Here is a 23390-nt window from a genome sequence, read left to right as displayed (position 1 = left end):
CTTTGGCGACCCTCCTGTGTCTTGTGTCCCTGTTTCCGCACCTTTGCACAGGTCTGCTGGCCGCAAACGGCGTCTCGGACACGCCCGTTAGGCCCACGCCCGTCTCGCAGATGTTTGTCGTGCTTGTGCTGTCATATGGGCCACTACCCGAGCGGCAGCGAGCGGCAGTCGAGCAAAGTCGGGACAAGTCGGGACGGAAGAGGACAGGTGCGAATGCACTGCACGGATCACGCAAATATGTGGATGCGAAGCGCGCCGCGCGGCGTGTGTCAGGTGAGGAAGCTGCCGGGGGCGCTCTCCAGCAGGACACTGCTACACCCCGCACAGCCCCCCGCCGGATAACGGGAACAAGATGCGTCGCCCGCGAGTGTCGGACGCCGCACGCACCAAGCGAAACGAATGACAGGCGGCGCACCGAGCAGCCGCGTGTCTCACGCAAGTGGCGGTGCGGGGCGCCCGCCAGTTCGGCAGACGCCTCTGAGACGCCGGACGCCGCGCACTCCGCGCCGCCTTCGAGGCTCCAGCTGTTGCGGAAGGACGTGCTCTGCGTCAAATGTGTCACCGAAAACGGCGATTGTGTGTGTTGGGAGAAGAGGCAGAGGCGTCTTCTGTCGTGCGGCTACAGTATAAGGGCGCCAACGGCCATACCATGTTGAATACACCGGTTCTCGTCCGATCACCGAAGTTAAGCAACATCGGGCCCGGTTAGTACTTGGATGGGTGACCGCCTGGGAACACCGGGTGCTGTTGGCTCCCCTTCATTTTCTCCTTTTTACGCCGCTATCCCTGGCAGCCCTCTTTTCATACTACCTTTCTTTTGTTCAAACGTGCATCCTTAAGCATTTTAAACGTGCTAGGAATGCCTTGAAAATAACGAAACACTACGAATCGACAGATGTGATCTGAAATAAGTCAGGGCCACCTACTGTTTCGTAGCAGTGCAACTCTCCACAAAAAGAAAAGAAAAAAAAAAAAAATATTAAACGACTGTAATAAACATAAGATTCGATATTAATGGCCTCAGTTCGAAGAAGAATGTGCCAAGGAAGATTTCTTAAAAGTGCCTGAAGGTAACAAAACAGTATGAACCGACAGCTATGTTCTGAAATACGTCAGGGCTTATTGTTTTGTAGCAGTGTACGACTGCAAACTTGTAAACAACAATGTATCTTTCGTCGCTAGAAGAGATGGATGCTTTGGCGACCCTCCTGTGTCTTGTGTCCCTGTTTCCGCACCTTTGCACAGGTCTGCTGGCCGCAAACGGCGTCTCGGACACGCCCGTTAGGCCCACGCCCGTCTCGCAGATGTTTGTCGTGCTTGTGCTGTCATATGGGCCACTACCTGAGCGGCAGCGAGCGGCAGTCGAGCAAAGTCGGGACAAGTCGGGACGGAAGAGGACAGGTGCGAATGCACTGCACGGATCACGCAAATATGTGGATGCGAAGCGCGCCGCGCGGCGTGTGTCAGGTGAGGAAGCTGCCGGGGGCGCTCTCCAGCAGGACACTGCTACACCCCGCACAGCCCCCCGCCGGATAACGGGAACAAGATGCGTCGCCCGCGAGTGTCGGACGCCGCACGCACCAAGCGAAACGAATGACAGGCGGCGCACCGAGCAGCCGCGTGTCTCACGCAAGTGGCGGTGCGGGGCGCCCGCCAGTTCGGCAGACGCCTCTGAGACGCCGGACGCCGCGCACTCCGCGCCGCCTTCGAGGCTCCAGCTGTTGCGGAAGGACGTGCTCTGCGTCAAATGTGTCACCGAAAACGGCGATTGTGTGTGTTGGGAGAAGAGGCAGAGGCGTCTTCTGTCGTGCGGCTACAGTATAAGGGCGCCAACGGCCATACCATGTTGAATACACCGGTTCTCGTCCGATCACCGAAGTTAAGCAACATCGGGCCCGGTTAGTACTTGGATGGGTGACCGCCTGGGAACACCGGGTGCTGTTGGCTCCCCTTCATTTTCTCCTTTTTACGCCGCTATCCCTGGCAGCCCTCTTTTCATACTACCTTTCTTTTGTTCAAACGTGCATCCTTAAGCATTTTAAACGTGCTAGGAATGCCTTGAAAATAACGAAACACTACGAATCGACAGATGTGATCTGAAATAAGTCAGGGCCACCTACTGTTTCGTAGCAGTGCAACTCTCCACAAAAAGAAAAGAAAAAAAAAAAAATATTAAACGACTGTAATAAACATAAGATTCGATATTAATGGCCTCAGTTCGAAGAAGAATGTGCCAAGGAAGATTTCTTAAAAGTGCCTGAAGGTAACAAAACAGTATGAACCGACAGCTATGTTCTGAAATACGTCAGGGCTTATTGTTTTGTAGCAGTGTACGACTGCAAACTTGTAAACAACAATGTATCTTTCGTCGCTAGAAGAGATGGATGCTTTGGCGACCCTCCTGTGTCTTGTGTCCCTGTTTCCGCACCTTTGCACAGGTCTGCTGGCCGCAAACGGCGTCTCGGACACGCCCGTTAGGCCCACGCCCGTCTCGCAGATGTTTGTCGTGCTTGTGCTGTCATATGGGCCACTACCCGAGCGGCAGCGAGCGGCAGTCGAGCAAAGTCGGGACAAGTCGGGACGGAAGAGGACAGGTGCGAATGCACTGCACGGATCACGCAAATATGTGGATGCGAAGCGCGCCGCGCGGCGTGTGTCAGGTGAGGAAGCTGCCGGGGGCGCTCTCCAGCAGGACACTGCTACACCCCGCACAGCCCCCCGCCGGATAACGGGAACAAGATGCGTCGCCCGCGAGTGTCGGACGCCGCACGCACCAAGCGAAACGAATGACAGGCGGCGCACCGAGCAGCCGCGTGTCTCACGCAAGTGGCGGTGCGGGGCGCCCGCCAGTTCGGCAGACGCCTCTGAGACGCCGGACGCCGCGCACTCCGCGCCGCCTTCGAGGCTCCAGCTGTTGCGGAAGGACGTGCTCTGCGTCAAATGTGTCACCGAAAACGGCGATTGTGTGTGTTGGGAGAAGAGGCAGAGGCGTCTTCTGTCGTGCGGCTACAGTATAAGGGCGCCAACGGCCATACCATGTTGAATACACCGGTTCTCGTCCGATCACCGAAGTTAAGCAACATCGGGCCCGGTTAGTACTTGGATGGGTGACCGCCTGGGAACACCGGGTGCTGTTGGCTCCCCTTCATTTTCTCCTTTTTACGCCGCTATCCCTGGCAGCCCTCTTTTCATACTACCTTTCTTTTGTTCAAACGTGCATCCTTAAGCATTTTAAACGTGCTAGGAATGCCTTGAAAATAACGAAACACTACGAATCGACAGATGTGATCTGAAATAAGTCAGGGCCACCTACTGTTTCGTAGCAGTGCAACTCTCCACAAAAAGAAAAGAAAAAAAAAAAAATATTAAACGACTGTAATAAACATAAGATTCGATATTAATGGCCTCAGTTCGAAGAAGAATGTGCCAAGGAAGATTTCTTAAAAGTGCCTGAAGGTAACAAAACAGTATGAACCGACAGCTATGTTCTGAAATACGTCAGGGCTTATTGTTTTGTAGCAGTGTACGACTGCAAACTTGTAAACAACAATGTATCTTTCGTCGCTAGAAGAGATGGATGCTTTGGCGACCCTCCTGTGTCTTGTGTCCCTGTTTCCGCACCTTTGCACAGGTCTGCTGGCCGCAAACGGCGTCTCGGACACGCCCGTTAGGCCCACGCCCGTCTCGCAGATGTTTGTCGTGCTTGTGCTGTCATATGGGCCACTACCCGAGCGGCAGCGAGCGGCAGTCGAGCAAAGTCGGGACAAGTCGGGACGGAAGAGGACAGGTGCGAATGCACTGCACGGATCACGCAAATATGTGGATGCGAAGCGCGCCGCGCGGCGTGTGTCAGGTGAGGAAGCTGCCGGGGGCGCTCTCCAGCAGGACACTGCTACACCCCGCACAGCCCCCCGCCGGATAACGGGAACAAGATGCGTCGCCCGCGAGTGTCGGACGCCGCACGCACCAAGCGAAACGAATGACAGGCGGCGCACCGAGCAGCCGCGTGTCTCACGCAAGTGGCGGTGCGGGGCGCCCGCCAGTTCGGCAGACGCCTCTGAGACGCCGGACGCCGCGCACTCCGCGCCGCCTTCGAGGCTCCAGCTGTTGCGGAAGGACGTGCTCTGCGTCAAATGTGTCACCGAAAACGGCGATTGTGTGTGTTGGGAGAAGAGGCAGAGGCGTCTTCTGTCGTGCGGCTACAGTATAAGGGCGCCAACGGCCATACCATGTTGAATACACCGGTTCTCGTCCGATCACCGAAGTTAAGCAACATCGGGCCCGGTTAGTACTTGGATGGGTGACCGCCTGGGAACACCGGGTGCTGTTGGCTCCCCTTCATTTTCTCCTTTTTACGCCGCTATCCCTGGCAGCCCTCTTTTCATACTACCTTTCTTTTGTTCAAACGTGCATCCTTAAGCATTTTAAACGTGCTAGGAATGCCTTGAAAATAACGAAACACTACGAATCGACAGATGTGATCTGAAATAAGTCAGGGCCACCTACTGTTTCGTAGCAGTGCAACTCTCCACAAAAAGAAAAGAAAAAAAAAAAAATATTAAACGACTGTAATAAACATAAGATTCGATATTAATGGCCTCAGTTCGAAGAAGAATGTGCCAAGGAAGATTTCTTAAAAGTGCCTGAAGGTAACAAAACAGTATGAACCGACAGCTATGTTCTGAAATACGTCAGGGCTTATTGTTTTGTAGCAGTGTACGACTGCAAACTTGTAAACAACAATGTATCTTTCGTCGCTAGAAGAGATGGATGCTTTGGCGACCCTCCTGTGTCTTGTGTCCCTGTTTCCGCACCTTTGCACAGGTCTGCTGGCCGCAAACGGCGTCTCGGACACGCCCGTTAGGCCCACGCCCGTCTCGCAGATGTTTGTCGTGCTTGTGCTGTCATATGGGCCACTACCCGAGCGGCAGCGAGCGGCAGTCGAGCAAAGTCGGGACAAGTCGGGACGGAAGAGGACAGGTGCGAATGCACTGCACGGATCACGCAAATATGTGGATGCGAAGCGCGCCGCGCGGCGTGTGTCAGGTGAGGAAGCTGCCGGGGGCGCTCTCCAGCAGGACACTGCTACACCCCGCACAGCCCCCCGCCGGATAACGGGAACAAGATGCGTCGCCCGCGAGTGTCGGACGCCGCACGCACCAAGCGAAACGAATGACAGGCGGCGCACCGAGCAGCCGCGTGTCTCACGCAAGTGGCGGTGCGGGGCGCCCGCCAGTTCGGCAGACGCCTCTGAGACGCCGGACGCCGCGCACTCCGCGCCGCCTTCGAGGCTCCAGCTGTTGCGGAAGGACGTGCTCTGCGTCAAATGTGTCACCGAAAACGGCGATTGTGTGTGTTGGGAGAAGAGGCAGAGGCGTCTTCTGTCGTGCGGCTACAGTATAAGGGCGCCAACGGCCATACCATGTTGAATACACCGGTTCTCGTCCGATCACCGAAGTTAAGCAACATCGGGCCCGGTTAGTACTTGGATGGGTGACCGCCTGGGAACACCGGGTGCTGTTGGCTCCCCTTCATTTTCTCCTTTTTACGCCGCTATCCCTGGCAGCCCTCTTTTCATACTACCTTTCTTTTGTTCAAACGTGCATCCTTAAGCATTTTAAACGTGCTAGGAATGCCTTGAAAATAACGAAACACTACGAATCGACAGATGTGATCTGAAATAAGTCAGGGCCACCTACTGTTTCGTAGCAGTGCAACTCTCCACAAAAAGAAAAGAAAAAAAAAAAAAATATTAAACGACTGTAATAAACATAAGATTCGATATTAATGGCCTCAGTTCGAAGAAGAATGTGCCAAGGAAGATTTCTTAAAAGTGCCTGAAGGTAACAAAACAGTATGAACCGACAGCTATGTTCTGAAATACGTCAGGGCTTATTGTTTTGTAGCAGTGTACGACTGCAAACTTGTAAACAACAATGTATCTTTCGTCGCTAGAAGAGATGGATGCTTTGGCGACCCTCCTGTGTCTTGTGTCCCTGTTTCCGCACCTTTGCACAGGTCTGCTGGCCGCAAACGGCGTCTCGGACACGCCCGTTAGGCCCACGCCCGTCTCGCAGATGTTTGTCGTGCTTGTGCTGTCATATGGGCCACTACCCGAGCGGCAGCGAGCGGCAGTCGAGCAAAGTCGGGACAAGTCGGGACGGAAGAGGACAGGTGCGAATGCACTGCACGGATCACGCAAATATGTGGATGCGAAGCGCGCCGCGCGGCGTGTGTCAGGTGAGGAAGCTGCCGGGGGCGCTCTCCAGCAGGACACTGCTACACCCCGCACAGCCCCCCGCCGGATAACGGGAACAAGATGCGTCGCCCGCGAGTGTCGGACGCCGCACGCACCAAGCGAAACGAATGACAGGCGGCGCACCGAGCAGCCGCGTGTCTCACGCAAGTGGCGGTGCGGGGCGCCCGCCAGTTCGGCAGACGCCTCTGAGACGCCGGACGCCGCGCACTCCGCGCCGCCTTCGAGGCTCCAGCTGTTGCGGAAGGACGTGCTCTGCGTCAAATGTGTCACCGAAAACGGCGATTGTGTGTGTTGGGAGAAGAGGCAGAGGCGTCTTCTGTCGTGCGGCTACAGTATAAGGGCGCCAACGGCCATACCATGTTGAATACACCGGTTCTCGTCCGATCACCGAAGTTAAGCAACATCGGGCCCGGTTAGTACTTGGATGGGTGACCGCCTGGGAACACCGGGTGCTGTTGGCTCCCCTTCATTTTCTCCTTTTTACGCCGCTATCCCTGGCAGCCCTCTTTTCATACTACCTTTCTTTTGTTCAAACGTGCATCCTTAAGCATTTTAAACGTGCTAGGAATGCCTTGAAAATAACGAAACACTACGAATCGACAGATGTGATCTGAAATAAGTCAGGGCCACCTACTGTTTCGTAGCAGTGCAACTCTCCACAAAAAGAAAAGAAAAAAAAAAAAATATTAAACGACTGTAATAAACATAAGATTCGATATTAATGGCCTCAGTTCGAAGAAGAATGTGCCAAGGAAGATTTCTTAAAAGTGCCTGAAGGTAACAAAACAGTATGAACCGACAGCTATGTTCTGAAATACGTCAGGGCTTATTGTTTTGTAGCAGTGTACGACTGCAAACTTGTAAACAACAATGTATCTTTCGTCGCTAGAAGAGATGGATGCTTTGGCGACCCTCCTGTGTCTTGTGTCCCTGTTTCCGCACCTTTGCACAGGTCTGCTGGCCGCAAACGGCGTCTCGGACACGCCCGTTAGGCCCACGCCCGTCTCGCAGATGTTTGTCGTGCTTGTGCTGTCATATGGGCCACTACCCGAGCGGCAGCGAGCGGCAGTCGAGCAAAGTCGGGACAAGTCGGGACGGAAGAGGACAGGTGCGAATGCACTGCACGGATCACGCAAATATGTGGATGCGAAGCGCGCCGCGCGGCGTGTGTCAGGTGAGGAAGCTGCCGGGGGCGCTCTCCAGCAGGACACTGCTACACCCCGCACAGCCCCCCGCCGGATAACGGGAACAAGATGCGTCGCCCGCGAGTGTCGGACGCCGCACGCACCAAGCGAAACGAATGACAGGCGGCGCACCGAGCAGCCGCGTGTCTCACGCAAGTGGCGGTGCGGGGCGCCCGCCAGTTCGGCAGACGCCTCTGAGACGCCGGACGCCGCGCACTCCGCGCCGCCTTCGAGGCTCCAGCTGTTGCGGAAGGACGTGCTCTGCGTCAAATGTGTCACCGAAAACGGCGATTGTGTGTGTTGGGAGAAGAGGCAGAGGCGTCTTCTGTCGTGCGGCTACAGTATAAGGGCGCCAACGGCCATACCATGTTGAATACACCGGTTCTCGTCCGATCACCGAAGTTAAGCAACATCGGGCCCGGTTAGTACTTGGATGGGTGACCGCCTGGGAACACCGGGTGCTGTTGGCTCCCCTTCATTTTCTCCTTTTTACGCCGCTATCCCTGGCAGCCCTCTTTTCATACTACCTTTCTTTTGTTCAAACGTGCATCCTTAAGCATTTTAAACGTGCTAGGAATGCCTTGAAAATAACGAAACACTACGAATCGACAGATGTGATCTGAAATAAGTCAGGGCCACCTACTGTTTCGTAGCAGTGCAACTCTCCACAAAAAGAAAAGAAAAAAAAAAAAATATTAAACGACTGTAATAAACATAAGATTCGATATTAATGGCCTCAGTTCGAAGAAGAATGTGCCAAGGAAGATTTCTTAAAAGTGCCTGAAGGTAACAAAACAGTATGAACCGACAGCTATGTTCTGAAATACGTCAGGGCTTATTGTTTTGTAGCAGTGTACGACTGCAAACTTGTAAACAACAATGTATCTTTCGTCGCTAGAAGAGATGGATGCTTTGGCGACCCTCCTGTGTCTTGTGTCCCTGTTTCCGCACCTTTGCACAGGTCTGCTGGCCGCAAACGGCGTCTCGGACACGCCCGTTAGGCCCACGCCCGTCTCGCAGATGTTTGTCGTGCTTGTGCTGTCATATGGGCCACTACCCGAGCGGCAGCGAGCGGCAGTCGAGCAAAGTCGGGACAAGTCGGGACGGAAGAGGACAGGTGCGAATGCACTGCACGGATCACGCAAATATGTGGATGCGAAGCGCGCCGCGCGGCGTGTGTCAGGTGAGGAAGCTGCCGGGGGCGCTCTCCAGCAGGACACTGCTACACCCCGCACAGCCCCCCGCCGGATAACGGGAACAAGATGCGTCGCCCGCGAGTGTCGGACGCCGCACGCACCAAGCGAAACGAATGACAGGCGGCGCACCGAGCAGCCGCGTGTCTCACGCAAGTGGCGGTGCGGGGCGCCCGCCAGTTCGGCAGACGCCTCTGAGACGCCGGACGCCGCGCACTCCGCGCCGCCTTCGAGGCTCCAGCTGTTGCGGAAGGACGTGCTCTGCGTCAAATGTGTCACCGAAAACGGCGATTGTGTGTGTTGGGAGAAGAGGCAGAGGCGTCTTCTGTCGTGCGGCTACAGTATAAGGGCGCCAACGGCCATACCATGTTGAATACACCGGTTCTCGTCCGATCACCGAAGTTAAGCAACATCGGGCCCGGTTAGTACTTGGATGGGTGACCGCCTGGGAACACCGGGTGCTGTTGGCTCCCCTTCATTTTCTCCTTTTTACGCCGCTATCCCTGGCAGCCCTCTTTTCATACTACCTTTCTTTTGTTCAAACGTGCATCCTTAAGCATTTTAAACGTGCTAGGAATGCCTTGAAAATAACGAAACACTACGAATCGACAGATGTGATCTGAAATAAGTCAGGGCCACCTACTGTTTCGTAGCAGTGCAACTCTCCACAAAAAGAAAAGAAAAAAAAAAAAATATTAAACGACTGTAATAAACATAAGATTCGATATTAATGGCCTCAGTTCGAAGAAGAATGTGCCAAGGAAGATTTCTTAAAAGTGCCTGAAGGTAACAAAACAGTATGAACCGACAGCTATGTTCTGAAATACGTCAGGGCTTATTGTTTTGTAGCAGTGTACGACTGCAAACTTGTAAACAACAATGTATCTTTCGTCGCTAGAAGAGATGGATGCTTTGGCGACCCTCCTGTGTCTTGTGTCCCTGTTTCCGCACCTTTGCACAGGTCTGCTGGCCGCAAACGGCGTCTCGGACACGCCCGTTAGGCCCACGCCCGTCTCGCAGATGTTTGTCGTGCTTGTGCTGTCATATGGGCCACTACCCGAGCGACAGCGAGCGGCAGTCGAGCAAAGTCGGGACAAGTCGGGACGGAAGAGGACAGGTGCGAATGCACTGCACGGATCACGCAAATATGTGGATGCGAAGCGCGCCGCGCGGCGTGTGTCAGGTGAGGAAGCTGCCGGGGGCGCTCTCCAGCAGGACACTGCTACACCCCGCACAGCCCCCCGCCGGATAACGGGAACAAGATGCGTCGCCCGCGAGTGTCGGACGCCGCACGCACCAAGCGAAACGAATGACAGGCGGCGCACCGAGCAGCCGCGTGTCTCACGCAAGTGGCGGTGCGGGGCGCCCGCCAGTTCGGCAGACGCCTCTGAGACGCCGGACGCCGCGCACTCCGCGCCGCCTTCGAGGCTCCAGCTGTTGCGGAAGGACGTGCTCTGCGTCAAATGTGTCACCGAAAACGGCGATTGTGTGTGTTGGGAGAAGAGGCAGAGGCGTCTTCTGTCGTGCGGCTACAGTATAAGGGCGCCAACGGCCATACCATGTTGAATACACCGGTTCTCGTCCGATCACCGAAGTTAAGCAACATCGGGCCCGGTTAGTACTTGGATGGGTGACCGCCTGGGAACACCGGGTGCTGTTGGCTCCCCTTCATTTTCTCCTTTTTACGCCGCTATCCCTGGCAGCCCTCTTTTCATACTACCTTTCTTTTGTTCAAACGTGCATCCTTAAGCATTTTAAACGTGCTAGGAATGCCTTGAAAATAACGAAACACTACGAATCGACAGATGTGATCTGAAATAAGTCAGGGCCACCTACTGTTTCGTAGCAGTGCAACTCTCCACAAAAAGAAAAGAAAAAAAAAAAAAATATTAAACGACTGTAATAAACATAAGATTCGATATTAATGGCCTCAGTTCGAAGAAGAATGTGCCAAGGAAGATTTCTTAAAAGTGCCTGAAGGTAACAAAACAGTATGAACCGACAGCTATGTTCTGAAATACGTCAGGGCTTATTGTTTTGTAGCAGTGTACGACTGCAAACTTGTAAACAACAATGTATCTTTCGTCGCTAGAAGAGATGGATGCTTTGGCGACCCTCCTGTGTCTTGTGTCCCTGTTTCCGCACCTTTGCACAGGTCTGCTGGCCGCAAACGGCGTCTCGGACACGCCCGTTAGGCCCACGCCCGTCTCGCAGATGTTTGTCGTGCTTGTGCTGTCATATGGGCCACTACCCGAGCGGCAGCGAGCGGCAGTCGAGCAAAGTCGGGACAAGTCGGGACGGAAGAGGACAGGTGCGAATGCACTGCACGGATCACGCAAATATGTGGATGCGAAGCGCGCCGCGCGGCGTGTGTCAGGTGAGGAAGCTGCCGGGGGCGCTCTCCAGCAGGACACTGCTACACCCCGCACAGCCCCCCGCCGGATAACGGGAACAAGATGCGTCGCCCGCGAGTGTCGGACGCCGCACGCACCAAGCGAAACGAATGACAGGCGGCGCACCGAGCAGCCGCGTGTCTCACGCAAGTGGCGGTGCGGGGCGCCCGCCAGTTCGGCAGACGCCTCTGAGACGCCGGACGCCGCGCACTCCGCGCCGCCTTCGAGGCTCCAGCTGTTGCGGAAGGACGTGCTCTGCGTCAAATGTGTCACCGAAAACGGCGATTGTGTGTGTTGGGAGAAGAGGCAGAGGCGTCTTCTGTCGTGCGGCTACAGTATAAGGGCGCCAACGGCCATACCATGTTGAATACACCGGTTCTCGTCCGATCACCGAAGTTAAGCAACATCGGGCCCGGTTAGTACTTGGATGGGTGACCGCCTGGGAACACCGGGTGCTGTTGGCTCCCCTTCATTTTCTCCTTTTTACGCCGCTATCCCTGGCAGCCCTCTTTTCATACTACCTTTCTTTTGTTCAAACGTGCATCCTTAAGCATTTTAAACGTGCTAGGAATGCCTTGAAAATAACGAAACACTACGAATCGACAGATGTGATCTGAAATAAGTCAGGGCCACCTACTGTTTCGTAGCAGTGCAACTCTCCACAAAAAGAAAAGAAAAAAAAAAAAAATATTAAACGACTGTAATAAACATAAGATTCGATATTAATGGCCTCAGTTCGAAGAAGAATGTGCCAAGGAAGATTTCTTAAAAGTGCCTGAAGGTAACAAAACAGTATGAACCGACAGCTATGTTCTGAAATACGTCAGGGCTTATTGTTTTGTAGCAGTGTACGACTGCAAACTTGTAAACAACAATGTATCTTTCGTCGCTAGAAGAGATGGATGCTTTGGCGACCCTCCTGTGTCTTGTGTCCCTGTTTCCGCACCTTTGCACAGGTCTGCTGGCCGCAAACGGCGTCTCGGACACGCCCGTTAGGCCCACGCCCGTCTCGCAGATGTTTGTCGTGCTTGTGCTGTCATATGGGCCACTACCCGAGCGGCAGCGAGCGGCAGTCGAGCAAAGTCGGGACAAGTCGGGACGGAAGAGGACAGGTGCGAATGCACTGCACGGATCACGCAAATATGTGGATGCGAAGCGCGCCGCGCGGCGTGTGTCAGGTGAGGAAGCTGCCGGGGGCGCTCTCCAGCAGGACACTGCTACACCCCGCACAGCCCCCCGCCGGATAACGGGAACAAGATGCGTCGCCCGCGAGTGTCGGACGCCGCACGCACCAAGCGAAACGAATGACAGGCGGCGCACCGAGCAGCCGCGTGTCTCACGCAAGTGGCGGTGCGGGGCGCCCGCCAGTTCGGCAGACGCCTCTGAGACGCCGGACGCCGCGCACTCCGCGCCGCCTTCGAGGCTCCAGCTGTTGCGGAAGGACGTGCTCTGCGTCAAATGTGTCACCGAAAACGGCGATTGTGTGTGTTGGGAGAAGAGGCAGAGGCGTCTTCTGTCGTGCGGCTACAGTATAAGGGCGCCAACGGCCATACCATGTTGAATACACCGGTTCTCGTCCGATCACCGAAGTTAAGCAACATCGGGCCCGGTTAGTACTTGGATGGGTGACCGCCTGGGAACACCGGGTGCTGTTGGCTCCCCTTCATTTTCTCCTTTTTACGCCGCTATCCCTGGCAGCCCTCTTTTCATACTACCTTTCTTTTGTTCAAACGTGCATCCTTAAGCATTTTAAACGTGCTAGGAATGCCTTGAAAATAACGAAACACTACGAATCGACAGATGTGATCTGAAATAAGTCAGGGCCACCTACTGTTTCGTAGCAGTGCAACTCTCCACAAAAAGAAAAGAAAAAAAAAAAAAATATTAAACGACTGTAATAAACATAAGATTCGATATTAATGGCCTCAGTTCGAAGAAGAATGTGCCAAGGAAGATTTCTTAAAAGTGCCTGAAGGTAACAAAACAGTATGAACCGACAGCTATGTTCTGAAATACGTCAGGGCTTATTGTTTTGTAGCAGTGTACGACTGCAAACTTGTAAACAACAATGTATCTTTCGTCGCTAGAAGAGATGGATGCTTTGGCGACCCTCCTGTGTCTTGTGTCCCTGTTTCCGCACCTTTGCACAGGTCTGCTGGCCGCAAACGGCGTCTCGGACACGCCCGTTAGGCCCACGCCCGTCTCGCAGATGTTTGTCGTGCTTGTGCTGTCATATGGGCCACTACCCGAGCGGCAGCGAGCGGCAGTCGAGCAAAGTCGGGACAAGTCGGGACGGAAGAGGACAGGTGCGAATGCACTGCACGGATCACGCAAATATGTGGATGCGAAGCGCGCCGCGCGGCGTGTGTCAGGTGAGGAAGCTGCCGGGGGCGCTCTCCAGCAGGACACTGCTACACCCCGCACAGCCCCCCGCCGGATAACGGGAACAAGATGCGTCGCCCGCGAGTGTCGGACGCCGCACGCACCAAGCGAAACGAATGACAGGCGGCGCACCGAGCAGCCGCGTGTCTCACGCAAGTGGCGGTGCGGGGCGCCCGCCAGTTCGGCAGACGCCTCTGAGACGCCGGACGCCGCGCACTCCGCGCCGCCTTCGAGGCTCCAGCTGTTGCGGAAGGACGTGCTCTGCGTCAAATGTGTCACCGAAAACGGCGATTGTGTGTGTTGGGAGAAGAGGCAGAGGCGTCTTCTGTCGTGCGGCTACAGTATAAGGGCGCCAACGGCCATACCATGTTGAATACACCGGTTCTCGTCCGATCACCGAAGTTAAGCAACATCGGGCCCGGTTAGTACTTGGATGGGTGACCGCCTGGGAACACCGGGTGCTGTTGGCTCCCCTTCATTTTCTCCTTTTTACGCCGCTATCCCTGGCAGCCCTCTTTTCATACTACCTTTCTTTTGTTCAAACGTGCATCCTTAAGCATTTTAAACGTGCTAGGAATGCCTTGAAAATAACGAAACACTACGAATCGACAGATGTGATCTGAAATAAGTCAGGGCCACCTACTGTTTCGTAGCAGTGCAACTCTCCACAAAAAGAAAAGAAAAAAAAAAAAAATATTAAACGACTGTAATAAACATAAGATTCGATATTAATGGCCTCAGTTCGAAGAAGAATGTGCCAAGGAAGATTTCTTAAAAGTGCCTGAAGGTAACAAAACAGTATGAACCGACAGCTATGTTCTGAAATACGTCAGGGCTTATTGTTTTGTAGCAGTGTACGACTGCAAACTTGTAAACAACAATGTATCTTTCGTCGCTAGAAGAGATGGATGCTTTGGCGACCCTCCTGTGTCTTGTGTCCCTGTTTCCGCACCTTTGCACAGGTCTGCTGGCCGCAAACGGCGTCTCGGACACGCCCGTTAGGCCCACGCCCGTCTCGCAGATGTTTGTCGTGCTTGTGCTGTCATATGGGCCACTACCCGAGCGGCAGCGAGCGGCAGTCGAGCAAAGTCGGGACAAGTCGGGACGGAAGAGGACAGGTGCGAATGCACTGCACGGATCACGCAAATATGTGGATGCGAAGCGCGCCGCGCGGCGTGTGTCAGGTGAGGAAGCTGCCGGGGGCGCTCTCCAGCAGGACACTGCTACACCCCGCACAGCCCCCCGCCGGATAACGGGAACAAGATGCGTCGCCCGCGAGTGTCGGACGCCGCACGCACCAAGCGAAACGAATGACAGGCGGCGCACCGAGCAGCCGCGTGTCTCACGCAAGTGGCGGTGCGGGGCGCCCGCCAGTTCGGCAGACGCCTCTGAGACGCCGGACGCCGCGCACTCCGCGCCGCCTTCGAGGCTCCAGCTGTTGCGGAAGGACGTGCTCTGCGTCAAATGTGTCACCGAAAACGGCGATTGTGTGTGTTGGGAGAAGAGGCAGAGGCGTCTTCTGTCGTGCGGCTACAGTATAAGGGCGCCAACGGCCATACCATGTTGAATACACCGGTTCTCGTCCGATCACCGAAGTTAAGCAACATCGGGCCCGGTTAGTACTTGGATGGGTGACCGCCTGGGAACACCGGGTGCTGTTGGCTCCCCTTCATTTTCTCCTTTTTACGCCGCTATCCCTGGCAGCCCTCTTTTCATACTACCTTTCTTTTGTTCAAACGTGCATCCTTAAGCATTTTAAACGTGCTAGGAATGCCTTGAAAATAACGAAACACTACGAATCGACAGATGTGATCTGAAATAAGTCAGGGCCACCTACTGTTTCGTAGCAGTGCAACTCTCCACAAAAAGAAAAGAAAAAAAAAAAAATATTAAACGACTGTAATAAACATAAGATTCGATATTAATGGCCTCAGTTCGAAGAAGAATGTGCCAAGGAAGATTTCTTAAAAGTGCCTGAAGGTAACAAAACAGTATGAACCGACAGCTATGTTCTGAAATACGTCAGGGCTTATTGTTTTGTAGCAGTGTACGACTGCAAACTTGTAAACAACAATGTATCTTTCGTCGCTAGAAGAGATGGATGCTTTGGCGACCCTCCTGTGTCTTGTGTCCCTGTTTCCGCACCTTTGCACAGGTCTGCTGGCCGCAAACGGCGTCTCGGACACGCCCGTTAGGCCCACGCCCGTCTCGCAGATGTTTGTCGTGCTTGTGCTGTCATATGGGCCACTACCCGAGCGGCAGCGAGCGGCAGTCGAGCAAAGTCGGGACAAGTCGGGACGGAAGAGGACAGGTGCGAATGCACTGCACGGATCACGCAAATATGTGGATGCGAAGCGCGCCGCGCGGCGTGTGTCAGGTGAGGAAGCTGCCGGGGGCGCTCTCCAGCAGGACACTGCTACACCCCGCACAGCCCCCCGCCGGATAACGGGAACAAGATGCGTCGCCCGCGAGTGTCGGACGCCGCACGCACCAAGCGAAACGAATGACAGGCGGCGCACCGAGCAGCCGCGTGTCTCACGCAAGTGGCGGTGCGGGGCGCCCGCCAGTTCGGCAGACGCCTCTGAGACGCCGGACGCCGCGCACTCCGCGCCGCCTTCGAGGCTCCAGCTGTTGCGGAAGGACGTGCTCTGCGTCAAATGTGTCACCGAAAACGGCGATTGTGTGTGTTGGGAGAAGAGGCAGAGGCGTCTTCTGTCGTGCGGCTACAGTATAAGGGCGCCAACGGCCATACCATGTTGAATACACCGGTTCTCGTCCGATCACCGAAGTTAAGCAACATCGGGCCCGGTTAGTACTTGGATGGGTGACCGCCTGGGAACACCGGGTGCTGTTGGCTCCCCTTCATTTTCTCCTTTTTACGCCGCTATCCCTGGCAGCCCTCTTTTCATACTACCTTTCTTTTGTTCAAACGTGCATCCTTAAGCATTTTAAACGTGCTAGGAATGCCTTGAAAATAACGAAACACTACGAATCGACAGATGTGATCTGAAATAAGTCAGGGCCACCTACTGTTTCGTAGCAGTGCAACTCTCCACAAAAAGAAAAGAAAAAAAAAAAAAATATTAAACGACTGTAATAAACATAAGATTCGATATTAATGGCCTCAGTTCGAAGAAGAATGTGCCAAGGAAGATTTCTTAAAAGTGCCTGAAGGTAACAAAACAGTATGAACCGACAGCTATGTTCTGAAATACGTCAGGGCTTATTGTTTTGTAGCAGTGTACGACTGCAAACTTGTAAACAACAATGTATCTTTCGTCGCTAGAAGAGATGGATGCTTTGGCGACCCTCCTGTGTCTTGTGTCCCTGTTTCCGCACCTTTGCACAGGTCTGCTGGCCGCAAACGGCGTCTCGGACACGCCCGTTAGGCCCACGCCCGTCTCGCAGATGTTTGTCGTGCTTGTGCTGTCATATGGGCCACTACCCGAGCGGCAGCGAGCGGCAGTCGAGCAAAGTCGGGACAAGTCGGGACGGAAGAGGACAGGTGCGAATGCACTGCACGGATCACGCAAATATGTGGATGCGAAGCGCGCCGCGCGGCGTGTGTCAGGTGAGGAAGCTGCCGGGGGCGCTCTCCAGCAGGACACTGCTACACCCCGCACAGCCCCCCGCCGGATAACGGGAACAAGATGCGTCGCCCGCGAGTGTCGGACGCCGCACGCACCAAGCGAAACGAATGACAGGCGGCGCACCGAGCAGCCGCGTGTCTCACGCAAGTGGCGGTGCGGGGCGCCCGCCAGTTCGGCAGACGCCTCTGAGACGCCGGACGCCGCGCACTCCGCGCCGCCTTCGAGGCTCCAGCTGTTGCGGAAGGACGTGCTCTGCGTCAAATGTGTCACCGAAAACGGCGATTGTGTGTGTTGGGAGAAGAGGCAGAGGCGTCTTCTGTCGTGCGGCTACAGTATAAGGGCGCCAACGGCCATACCATGTTGAATACACCGGTTCTCGTCCGATCACCGAAGTTAAGCAACATCGGGCCCGGTTAGTACTTGGATGGGTGACCGCCTGGGAACACCGGGTGCTGTTGGCTCCCCTTCATTTTCTCCTTTTTACGCCGCTATCCCTGGCAGCCCTCTTTTCATACTACCTTTCTTTTGTTCAAACGTGCATCCTTAAGCATTTTAAACGTGCTAGGAATGCCTTGAAAATAACGAAACACTACGAATCGACAGATGTGATCTGAAATAAGTCAGGGCCACCTACTGTTTCGTAGCAGTGCAACTCTCCACAAAAAGAAAAGAAAAAAAAAAAAAATATTAAACGACTGTAATAAACATAAGATTCGATATTAATGGCCTCAGTTCGAAGAAGAATGTGCCAAGGAAGATTTCTTAAAAGTGCCTGAAGGTAACAAAACAGTATGAACCGACAGCTATGTTCTGAAATACGTCAGGGCTTATTGTTTTGTAGCAGTGTACGACTGCAAACTTGTAAACAACAATGTATCTTTCGTCGCTAGAAGAGATGGATGCTTTGGCGACCCTCCTGTGTCTTGTGTCCCTGTTTCCGCACCTTTGCACAGGTCTGCTGGCCGCAAACGGCGTCTCGGACACGCCCGTTAGGCCCACGCCCGTCTCGCAGATGTTTGTCGTGCTTGTGCTGTCATATGGGCCACTACCCGAGCGGCAGCGAGCGGCAGTCGAGCAAAGTCGGGACAAGTCGGGACGGAAGAGGACAGGTGCGAATGCACTGCACGGATCACGCAAATATGTGGATGCGAAGCGCGCCGCGCGGCGTGTGTCAGGTGAGGAAGCTGCCGGGGGCGCTCTCCAGCAGGACACTGCTACACCCCGCACAGCCCCCCGCCGGATAACGGGAACAAGATGCGTCGCCCGCGAGTGTCGGACGCCGCACGCACCAAGCGAAACGAATGACAGGCGGCGCACCGAGCAGCCGCGTGTCTCACGCAAGTGGCGGTGCGGGGCGCCCGCCAGTTCGGCAGACGCCTCTGAGACGCCGGACGCCGCGCACTCCGCGCCGCCTTCGAGGCTCCAGCTGTTGCGGAAGGACGTGCTCTGCGTCAAATGTGTCACCGAAAACGGCGATTGTGTGTGTTGGGAGAAGAGGCAGAGGCGTCTTCTGTCGTGCGGCTACAGTATAAGGGCGCCAACGGCCATACCATGTTGAATACACCGGTTCTCGTCCGATCACCGAAGTTAAGCAACATCGGGCCCGGTTAGTACTTGGATGGGTGACCGCCTGGGAACACCGGGTGCTGTTGGCTCCCCTTCATTTTCTCCTTTTTACGCCGCTATCCCTGGCAGCCCTCTTTTCATACTACCTTTCTTTTGTTCAAACGTGCATCCTTAAGCATTTTAAACGTGCTAGGAATGCCTTGAAAATAACGAAACACTACGAATCGACAGATGTGATCTGAAATAAGTCAGGGCCACCTACTGTTTCGTAGCAGTGCAACTCTCCACAAAAAGAAAAGAAAAAAAAAAAAATATTAAACGACTGTAATAAACATAAGATTCGATATTAATGGCCTCAGTTCGAAGAAGAATGTGCCAAGGAAGATTTCTTAAAAGTGCCTGAAGGTAACAAAACAGTATGAACCGACAGCTATGTTCTGAAATACGTCAGGGCTTATTGTTTTGTAGCAGTGTACGACTGCAAACTTGTAAACAACAATGTATCTTTCGTCGCTAGAAGAGATGGATGCTTTGGCGACCCTCCTGTGTCTTGTGTCCCTGTTTCCGCACCTTTGCACAGGTCTGCTGGCCGCAAACGGCGTCTCGGACACGCCCGTTAGGCCCACGCCCGTCTCGCAGATGTTTGTCGTGCTTGTGCTGTCATATGGGCCACTACCCGAGCGGCAGCGAGCGGCAGTCGAGCAAAGTCGGGACAAGTCGGGACGGAAGAGGACAGGTGCGAATGCACTGCACGGATCACGCAAATATGTGGATGCGAAGCGCGCCGCGCGGCGTGTGTCAGGTGAGGAAGCTGCCGGGGGCGCTCTCCAGCAGGACACTGCTACACCCCGCACAGCCCCCCGCCGGATAACGGGAACAAGATGCGTCGCCCGCGAGTGTCGGACGCCGCACGCACCAAGCGAAACGAATGACAGGCGGCGCACCGAGCAGCCGCGTGTCTCACGCAAGTGGCGGTGCGGGGCGCCCGCCAGTTCGGCAGACGCCTCTGAGACGCCGGACGCCGCGCACTCCGCGCCGCCTTCGAGGCTCCAGCTGTTGCGGAAGGACGTGCTCTGCGTCAAATGTGTCACCGAAAACGGCGATTGTGTGTGTTGGGAGAAGAGGCAGAGGCGTCTTCTGTCGTGCGGCTACAGTATAAGGGCGCCAACGGCCATACCATGTTGAATACACCGGTTCTCGTCCGATCACCGAAGTTAAGCAACATCGGGCCCGGTTAGTACTTGGATGGGTGACCGCCTGGGAACACCGGGTGCTGTTGGCTCCCCTTCATTTTCTCCTTTTTACGCCGCTATCCCTGGCAGCCCTCTTTTCATACTACCTTTCTTTTGTTCAAACGTGCATCCTTAAGCATTTTAAACGTGCTAGGAATGCCTTGAAAATAACGAAACACTACGAATCGACAGATGTGATCTGAAATAAGTCAGGGCCACCTACTGTTTCGTAGCAGTGCAACTCTCCACAAAAAGAAAAGAAAAAAAAAAAAAATATTAAACGACTGTAATAAACATAAGATTCGATATTAATGGCCTCAGTTCGAAGAAGAATGTGCCAAGGAAGATTTCTTAAAAGTGCCTGAAGGTAACAAAACAGTATGAACCGACAGCTATGTTCTGAAATACGTCAGGGCTTATTGTTTTGTAGCAGTGTACGACTGCAAACTTGTAAACAACAATGTATCTTTCGTCGCTAGAAGAGATGGATGCTTTGGCGACCCTCCTGTGTCTTGTGTCCCTGTTTCCGCACCTTTGCACAGGTCTGCTGGCCGCAAACGGCGTCTCGGACACGCCCGTTAGGCCCACGCCCGTCTCGCAGATGTTTGTCGTGCTTGTGCTGTCATATGGGCCACTACCCGAGCGGCAGCGAGCGGCAGTCGAGCAAAGTCGGGACAAGTCGGGACGGAAGAGGACAGGTGCGAATGCACTGCACGGATCACGCAAATATGTGGATGCGAAGCGCGCCGCGCGGCGTGTGTCAGGTGAGGAAGCTGCCGGGGGCGCTCTCCAGCAGGACACTGCTACACCCCGCACAGCCCCCCGCCGGATAACGGGAACAAGATGCGTCGCCCGCGAGTGTCGGACGCCGCACGCACCAAGCGAAACGAATGACAGGCGGCGCACCGAGCAGCCGCGTGTCTCACGCAAGTGGCGGTGCGGGGCGCCCGCCAGTTCGGCAGACGCCTCTGAGACGCCGGACGCCGCGCACTCCGCGCCGCCTTCGAGGCTCCAGCTGTTGCGGAAGGACGTGCTCTGCGTCAAATGTGTCACCGAAAACGGCGATTGTGTGTGTTGGGAGAAGAGGCAGAGGCGTCTTCTGTCGTGCGGCTACAGTATAAGGGCGCCAACGGCCATACCATGTTGAATACACCGGTTCTCGTCCGATCACCGAAGTTAAGCAACATCGGGCCCGGTTAGTACTTGGATGGGTGACCGCCTGGGAACACCGGGTGCTGTTGGCTCCCCTTCATTTTCTCCTTTTTACGCCGCTATCCCTGGCAGCCCTCTTTTCATACTACCTTTCTTTTGTTCAAACGTGCATCCTTAAGCATTTTAAACGTGCTAGGAATGCCTTGAAATAACGAAACACTACGAATCGACAGATGTGATCTGAAATAAGTCAGGGCCACCTACTGTTTCGTAGCAGTGCAACTCTCCACAAAAAGAAAAGAAAAAAAAAAAAAATATTAAACGACTGTAATAAACATAAGATTCGATATTAATGGCCTCAGTTCGAAGAAGAATGTGCCAAGGAAGATTTCTTAAAAGTGCCTGAAGGTAACAAAACAGTATGAACCGACAGCTATGTTCTGAAATACGTCAGGGCTTATTGTTTTGTAGCAGTGTACGACTGCAAACTTGTAAACAACAATGTATCTTTCGTCGCTAGAAGAGATGGATGCTTTGGCGACCCTCCTGTGTCCTTGTGTCCCTGTTTCCGCACCTTTGCACAGGTCTGCTGGCCGCAAACGGCGTCTCGGACACGCCCGTTAGGCCCACGCCCGTCTCGCAGATGTTTGTCGTGCTTGTGCTGTCATATGGGCCACTACCCGAGCGGCAGCGAGCGGCAGTCGAGCAAAGTCGGGACAAGTCGGGACGGAAGAGGACAGGTGCGAATGCACTGCACGGATCACGCAAATATGTGGATGCGAAGCGCGCCGCGCGGCGTGTGTCAGGTGAGGAAGCTGCCGGGGGCGCTCTCCAGCAGGACACTGCTACACCCCGCACAGCCCCCCGCCGGATAACGGGAACAAGATGCGTCGCCCGCGAGTGTCGGACGCCGCACGCACCAAGCGAAACGAATGACAGGCGGCGCACCGAGCAGCCGCGTGTCTCACGCAAGTGGCGGTGCGGGGCGCCCGCCAGTTCGGCAGACGCCTCTGAGACGCCGGACGCCGCGCACTCCGCGCCGCCTTCGAGGCTCCAGCTGTTGCGGAAGGACGTGCTCTGCGTCAAATGTGTCACCGAAAACGGCGATTGTGTGTGTTGGGAGAAGAGGCAGAGGCGTCTTCTGTCGTGCGGCTACAGTATAAGGGCGCCAACGGCCATACCATGTTGAATACACCGGTTCTCGTCCGATCACCGAAGTTAAGCAACATCGGGCCCGGTTAGTACTTGGATGGGTGACCGCCTGGGAACACCGGGTGCTGTTGGCTCCCCTTCATTTTCTCCTTTTTACGCCGCTATCCCTGGCAGCCCTCTTTTCATACTACCTTTCTTTTGTTCAAACGTGCATCCTTAAGCATTTTAAACGTGCTAGGAATGCCTTGAAAATAACGAAACACTACGAATCGACAGATGTGATCTGAAATAAGTCAGGGCCACCTACTGTTTCGTAGCAGTGCAACTCTCCACAAAAAGAAAAGAAAAAAAAAAAAAATATTAAACGACTGTAATAAACATAAGATTCGATATTAATGGCCTCAGTTCGAAGAAGAATGTGCCAAGGAAGATTTCTTAAAAGTGCCTGAAGGTAACAAAACAGTATGAACCGACAGCTATGTTCTGAAATACGTCAGGGCTTATTGTTTTGTAGCAGTGTACGACTGCAAACTTGTAAACAACAATGTATCTTTCGTCGCTAGAAGAGATGGATGCTTTGGCGACCCTCCTGTGTCTTGTGTCCCTGTTTCCGCACCTTTGCACAGGTCTGCTGGCCGCAAACGGCGTCTCGGACACGCCCGTTAGGCCCACGCCCGTCTCGCAGATGTTTGTCGTGCTTGTGCTGTCATATGGGCCACTACCCGAGCGGCAGCGAGCGGCAGTCGAGCAAAGTCGGGACAAGTCGGGACGGAAGAGGACAGGTGCGAATGCACTGCACGGATCACGCAAATATGTGGATGCGAAGCGCGCCGCGCGGCGTGTGTCAGGTGAGGAAGCTGCCGGGGGCGCTCTCCAGCAGGACACTGCTACACCCCGCACAGCCCCCCGCCGGATAACGGGAACAAGATGCGTCGCCCGCGAGTGTCGGACGCCGCACGCACCAAGCGAAACGAATGACAGGCGGCGCACCGAGCAGCCGCGTGTCTCACGCAAGTGGCGGTGCGGGGCGCCCGCCAGTTCGGCAGACGCCTCTGAGACGCCGGACGCCGCGCACTCCGCGCCGCCTTCGAGGCTCCAGCTGTTGCGGAAGGACGTGCTCTGCGTCAAATGTGTCACCGAAAACGGCGATTGTGTGTGTTGGGAGAAGAGGCAGAGGCGTCTTCTGTCGTGCGGCTACAGTATAAGGGCGCCAACGGCCATACCATGTTGAATACACCGGTTCTCGTCCGATCACCGAAGTTAAGCAACATCGGGCCCGGTTAGTAC

At 54.6% G+C, this 23390-nt stretch overlaps 19 non-coding genes across 19 annotated transcripts; all 19 read left to right on the top strand.

The window, feature by feature from the left end:
* The first annotated feature begins 634 nt into the window (after positions 1–634).
* Positions 635–753, top strand: LOC126447108 (5S ribosomal RNA). Its single transcript, XR_007583574.1, has one exon. It is a non-coding gene; the product is annotated as a 5S ribosomal RNA (ribosomal RNA).
* A 1075-nt stretch (positions 754–1828) lies between these two features.
* Positions 1829–1947, top strand: LOC126447107 (5S ribosomal RNA). Its single transcript, XR_007583573.1, has one exon. It is a non-coding gene; the product is annotated as a 5S ribosomal RNA (ribosomal RNA).
* A 1074-nt stretch (positions 1948–3021) lies between these two features.
* On the top strand, positions 3022–3140 carry LOC126447105 (5S ribosomal RNA). The gene has a single exon (XR_007583572.1). It is a non-coding gene; the product is annotated as a 5S ribosomal RNA (ribosomal RNA).
* A 1074-nt stretch (positions 3141–4214) lies between these two features.
* On the top strand, positions 4215–4333 carry LOC126447104 (5S ribosomal RNA). The gene has a single exon (XR_007583571.1). It is a non-coding gene; the product is annotated as a 5S ribosomal RNA (ribosomal RNA).
* A 1074-nt stretch (positions 4334–5407) lies between these two features.
* LOC126447102 (5S ribosomal RNA) lies at positions 5408–5526 on the top strand. Its single transcript, XR_007583569.1, has one exon. It is a non-coding gene; the product is annotated as a 5S ribosomal RNA (ribosomal RNA).
* Positions 5527–6601: 1075 nt separating this feature from the next.
* LOC126447101 (5S ribosomal RNA) lies at positions 6602–6720 on the top strand. The gene has a single exon (XR_007583568.1). It is a non-coding gene; the product is annotated as a 5S ribosomal RNA (ribosomal RNA).
* A 1074-nt stretch (positions 6721–7794) lies between these two features.
* Positions 7795–7913, top strand: LOC126447100 (5S ribosomal RNA). Its single transcript, XR_007583567.1, has one exon. It is a non-coding gene; the product is annotated as a 5S ribosomal RNA (ribosomal RNA).
* Positions 7914–8987: 1074 nt separating this feature from the next.
* On the top strand, positions 8988–9106 carry LOC126447099 (5S ribosomal RNA). The gene has a single exon (XR_007583566.1). It is a non-coding gene; the product is annotated as a 5S ribosomal RNA (ribosomal RNA).
* A 1074-nt stretch (positions 9107–10180) lies between these two features.
* LOC126447098 (5S ribosomal RNA) lies at positions 10181–10299 on the top strand. The gene has a single exon (XR_007583565.1). It is a non-coding gene; the product is annotated as a 5S ribosomal RNA (ribosomal RNA).
* Positions 10300–11374: 1075 nt separating this feature from the next.
* LOC126447097 (5S ribosomal RNA) lies at positions 11375–11493 on the top strand. The gene has a single exon (XR_007583564.1). It is a non-coding gene; the product is annotated as a 5S ribosomal RNA (ribosomal RNA).
* Positions 11494–12568: 1075 nt separating this feature from the next.
* LOC126447096 (5S ribosomal RNA) lies at positions 12569–12687 on the top strand. Its single transcript, XR_007583563.1, has one exon. It is a non-coding gene; the product is annotated as a 5S ribosomal RNA (ribosomal RNA).
* Positions 12688–13762: 1075 nt separating this feature from the next.
* Positions 13763–13881, top strand: LOC126447094 (5S ribosomal RNA). Its single transcript, XR_007583562.1, has one exon. It is a non-coding gene; the product is annotated as a 5S ribosomal RNA (ribosomal RNA).
* A 1075-nt stretch (positions 13882–14956) lies between these two features.
* LOC126447093 (5S ribosomal RNA) lies at positions 14957–15075 on the top strand. Its single transcript, XR_007583561.1, has one exon. It is a non-coding gene; the product is annotated as a 5S ribosomal RNA (ribosomal RNA).
* Positions 15076–16149: 1074 nt separating this feature from the next.
* On the top strand, positions 16150–16268 carry LOC126447092 (5S ribosomal RNA). The gene has a single exon (XR_007583560.1). It is a non-coding gene; the product is annotated as a 5S ribosomal RNA (ribosomal RNA).
* A 1075-nt stretch (positions 16269–17343) lies between these two features.
* On the top strand, positions 17344–17462 carry LOC126447111 (5S ribosomal RNA). The gene has a single exon (XR_007583577.1). It is a non-coding gene; the product is annotated as a 5S ribosomal RNA (ribosomal RNA).
* A 1075-nt stretch (positions 17463–18537) lies between these two features.
* Positions 18538–18656, top strand: LOC126447110 (5S ribosomal RNA). The gene has a single exon (XR_007583576.1). It is a non-coding gene; the product is annotated as a 5S ribosomal RNA (ribosomal RNA).
* A 1074-nt stretch (positions 18657–19730) lies between these two features.
* Positions 19731–19849, top strand: LOC126447109 (5S ribosomal RNA). The gene has a single exon (XR_007583575.1). It is a non-coding gene; the product is annotated as a 5S ribosomal RNA (ribosomal RNA).
* Positions 19850–20924: 1075 nt separating this feature from the next.
* LOC126447103 (5S ribosomal RNA) lies at positions 20925–21043 on the top strand. Its single transcript, XR_007583570.1, has one exon. It is a non-coding gene; the product is annotated as a 5S ribosomal RNA (ribosomal RNA).
* Positions 21044–22118: 1075 nt separating this feature from the next.
* Positions 22119–22237, top strand: LOC126447091 (5S ribosomal RNA). The gene has a single exon (XR_007583559.1). It is a non-coding gene; the product is annotated as a 5S ribosomal RNA (ribosomal RNA).
* Positions 22238–23390: the final 1153 nt, after the last annotated feature.

This window comes from Schistocerca serialis, unplaced genomic scaffold (genome assembly GCF_023864345.2).
Source record: "Schistocerca serialis cubense isolate TAMUIC-IGC-003099 unplaced genomic scaffold, iqSchSeri2.2 HiC_scaffold_462, whole genome shotgun sequence".
Taxonomy (NCBI): domain Eukaryota; kingdom Metazoa; phylum Arthropoda; class Insecta; order Orthoptera; family Acrididae; genus Schistocerca; species Schistocerca serialis.
The sequence above is the reverse complement of the archived record's forward strand: the minus strand, read 5'-3'. Positions and strand labels throughout refer to the sequence as shown.